Source organism: Poecilia latipinna, unplaced genomic scaffold, assembly GCF_001443285.1.
Source record: "Poecilia latipinna isolate Pla-1442-1.1 unplaced genomic scaffold, P_latipinna-1.0 Scaffold2107, whole genome shotgun sequence".
NCBI classification, from domain to species: Eukaryota; Metazoa; Chordata; class Actinopteri; order Cyprinodontiformes; family Poeciliidae; genus Poecilia; species Poecilia latipinna.
Genome location: NW_015114723.1, coordinates 5,347 through 9,257, shown reverse-complemented (window position 1 = coordinate 9,257; position 3,911 = coordinate 5,347). Strand labels below are relative to the sequence as shown.

The window sequence follows — 3,911 nt, the reverse complement described above, 5'->3', positions numbered from 1 at the left end:
TGCACCTTGGGGTCTCAGGGTGTTTCGGCCATTATCACTAGACACCCTACCCAAGGAGAGCCCAGTCATGGTTGATCAAGCCATGTTGTGTGTCCAAGATAAAAATCAGAGTTAAATCTAGTTAAATTGAGATTTGAGTTGTGTATATTCTTGCAGGATCATGTGTGAAGTCTCAAACAGGATTATTGAGGGACCTCCATTAGCCTTTCATTCTCCAAAGATGAATCAGGAATTGAAATCAGATTAATGGAGAATAAATCAAACCTTTATTTCCAAGAGAACATCAACTCTGGTTTTAAACTGAATTAAGTCCAGCTTTCTTCTTCTATCCTTTACTTTTTAGGTTTTTAGTGGTCCCAAAAGAAGGCTAAACTACTTATTGAAAAAGGAGACGATTTACCCAACGTTAGTCGCAGCAGATCAGCTGTAGGCACATGCGTTCTCTGTGATCAAAATGGCAGCGTGCAGCTCTAGTACGTAGTAAAGAAGGAGCCATAATGTACTCTGGGCAATTCCAGCGGGCATATAGTCCAAGTCTGATTGTCCGTTCGGGTTCTTTGCCGACCTCCAATTCTTTTCAAAGCTCGTTTTAACTCATCTAGTTCGAAAGATGAACTCATACTGATTTCAACAATGTATAGTTTTTCAGGGTTTCTATCAAAGGCCACTAAGCTAGAAGCCGATTTAAAGGCCCAACCTCAAAGTATGTTGGGAAATACAGCGGGCATGTTTGTAGTCCCAGTCTGATCTTCCATTCAGTTCTTCGCCGATCCCCAAATTGTTTCAAAGCTCGTTCTCACCCATCTAGTTTAAAAGGGAAGTTCATCCTGAATCCACTGGTGTAAAGTTTAACAAGATTTGCATTAAAACTGTCAAACTAGAAGCTAATTTAAGATCCCGACCGCTAAGCATGATGGGTAAATGAAGCGGACATGTTTGTAGTCCAAATCTAATTCTTTAGTTCCAGCCTTTGGCAGAAGCTCAGAAGTGAAATTAAAAGCTGTATCAAGCTTCATATCAGGAAAAGGAGTTTTCAAACAAAGCTTTAAAAGAGCTTTGTTAAAAAACAGAGTTTTAAAGACAGCACTCAGCCTTCAGAGGAGCAATCAAGTAACTGGGTAAAACTCGCAGACATCTTTGTAGTTCTGATCTTATTGAACCGTTCCAGAGCATGGCAGGGCTCACAAGTGAGAATAGACCCTTTTCACAGTGACGTCAGACAATGGCCGCCATAACTCGAAGCGGTGTATCTTTACTTCCGGTGTGATTTTGCTTCGGGAAACCTGACTGAAAAATTCACGGATACTCATTATCTTAAGGATATAATAAAAGGTAAGGTTAATAATAACAGCATTTAAGTGTTAGATAGCTGTTATTACTCAATGTCAATCCACCATTCTCTGACTGTGCATAAAATAAACAGCCTCCGATCGGAGAGTAAACCAGCTAGCAGCAGCTTTAGCCACAGTTAAGAAAAATATACACCGCTCTGTAAGTGCTGTAACATTTAGAGATTCACTTTATTTATCAACTTTAATAAAACAGCATTTAAGTGTTAGATAGCTGTTATTACTCAATGTCAATTCACCATTCTCTGACTATGTATATAATAAACAACCTCCGATCGGAGAGTAAACCAGCTAGCAGCAGCTTTAGCCACAGTTAGGAGACGTATACACTGCTGCCTTTCAGTGCTGTGTTTTTAAAAGTTTCACAAAAATCACTTACATCTTCCAACACTGTTGTTTAGAAAAGCATTTTAAAAATTGATTTAAGCGCTATCTGCCAAATAATTTACGTATTCTGATTTGATTCATAATTTATCCATTTGTTTTGTTGTCCATCTTTCTCAGCAGTAGCCGACCTAACAACCTATCATATCTGAGATGGTCTTGTTCCTCTGTCCATGGCAGGTTCAGTCAATCAGCTGTGGGACATCTGCTGCCTAACGTCAAACTATCATGGGCCTCTTAATTTAAAAGGAGAAACCAGTACAGAGCCTCCCTGCTCTTGCAAGTCACACTTCTTGGATGAACACTCACTACTGCAAGCAGCTGTGTTAGAAATGAAATCTTTGTGTATCTATCCTGTAATTAATATCTATATGTATCTATTAATAAATGAATTGATGTTGTGTAGAGTTCTGTAAAAACTATTGTAAATAGCTTCTCTTGAGTAATCTACATATGTGCAACTTTTACATTTAAATTGCTTCTTTTTGTAAATTTTACACATCTGGCAACAAAGTATGTGGAGGAGAGGAAATGCTAAAATTAAAGCTGCCATTGTGGAACAAAGACATAAGGTTTGTGGCCGTTTCTTGCAAACATCTATGTAATAATTATATTAAACACTGTGCATGGTTACTACATTACACAAACATAATTACCACAGTTAATTTAAGTCATTGATAGAGAAAATGTATTTAGAAAAGCATATCAATTTTATTTCAACATTATGTACTCAGGGTTTACAACTGAAGAAGACATCCATGTAGGGTCCTTGGCAGGTGCCAGTCTGCAGTGAACTGGTGGATGACAGAGGCAGTGGTATACTGTAATAAGCAGTTTGAAGCAAAAGTCCCACCATGTGATCCACAGGGTTTTCCCACCTCAGCACAAACTTCATGCACTTTCTTTCCACAGGCACCACAGCAGAATCAAGTGTAACCTGTTAAAAGGGATATAAAGGTGTTATTCCTATATTATAAATTTTGTACTGCCAAGTCTACAACCGCAGGAAAACAAAGTCTAAGAAACTTAACCTTCTAATCATAACATTTCATAAATATTCATTGGAGAAATGTGAAGGAGAGCGAAATAGTTCTTATATTTCTCCAATGAAACGTTAATATTTATCTATCTATCTATCTATCTATCTATCTATCTATCTATCTATCTATCTATCTATCTATCTATCTATCTATCTATCTATCTATCTAAGACAGAGTCTTCCTACTCATGTCTTGATCGTAGTAAGAGTTTAACTTTTCAGGATGTGATGGAGCAGCGGGTGTTTTGCATAACTGTCAAGTTTTGGACTTGTGGCTACAGGTAATGTCGCTACTTAGCGGGTGGTGAAACTAGCGTATGACGTGAGGAGGGTTTAATACGATCATGCATTTTACGTGACGGGTGGCAACCCCAGTCTATACTATAAAAATGTTATTAAGATTAGAGCCTAAATACGTTCTATTTCCAAAACAGAAAGGCTACGTAATGTTAGCCAGCTAACAAATTACTATTGCTAGCCTAGCATATCAACTAACAGCTAGAAAAAAACAAAACACGTACCTTCGTAGTCAAACTGGTATCAATCAGCGAGGAATTTTTCCAGTTTAGATTATGTTGATGAAGAAAAACTGTTTGCAAATAGTGATATATCTTCAAATCGTATTTGTGGCAGCTGCTTTAGAGTCCAGAAACAGCGTTAACTACACACACCGGAACTAAAGATACACTGGATCGAGTCAAAACGGATGTTGTCTGACGTCATGTGAAAAGGGTCTATAAAGGCTGAATCAAGCTTCATGTCAGAAAAACTGAGTTAGAAAATAGAGAAATTAAAAAGGAAATAAAAGAACGTAATGAAAAAGGACTCCACAATCAAAATTCCAATCTTCAGAATAGGAAACAAGCAATATTCCTGCATCCTGTGGAAGCTCAGAGCGGAGACTTAAAGCTATGCAGGGTGTGCGCATCTGATCTCGGGGTCGCCATGTTTGTGTTTGGTGATGTGTTTAATGTATTCATCTCCTTTAGCTAGGGTAGGGTAACCCTAACCCATATGCATGCTGGAGGAGAGAGAGGGCGGAGGGATGAATGAAAGAGTTTTAAGGCACTCACCCTGCTGGCAACCCCATGCGTAGCATCATAAAACAATATGGATCAATACACTTTGAAAATATATAC

At 38.2% G+C, this 3,911-nt stretch overlaps 1 long non-coding RNA gene across 1 annotated transcript; it reads right to left on the bottom strand.

The window, feature by feature from the left end:
- Positions 1-2,316: 2,316 nt before the first annotated feature.
- On the bottom strand, positions 2,317-3,664 carry LOC106936262 (uncharacterized). The gene is made up of 2 exons (XR_001422089.1): positions 3,294-3,664; positions 2,317-2,670 (listed from the first exon to the last, which is right to left on the bottom strand). It is a non-coding gene; the product is annotated as an uncharacterized LOC106936262 (long non-coding RNA).
- Between the last annotated feature and the right edge of the window lie 247 nt (positions 3,665-3,911).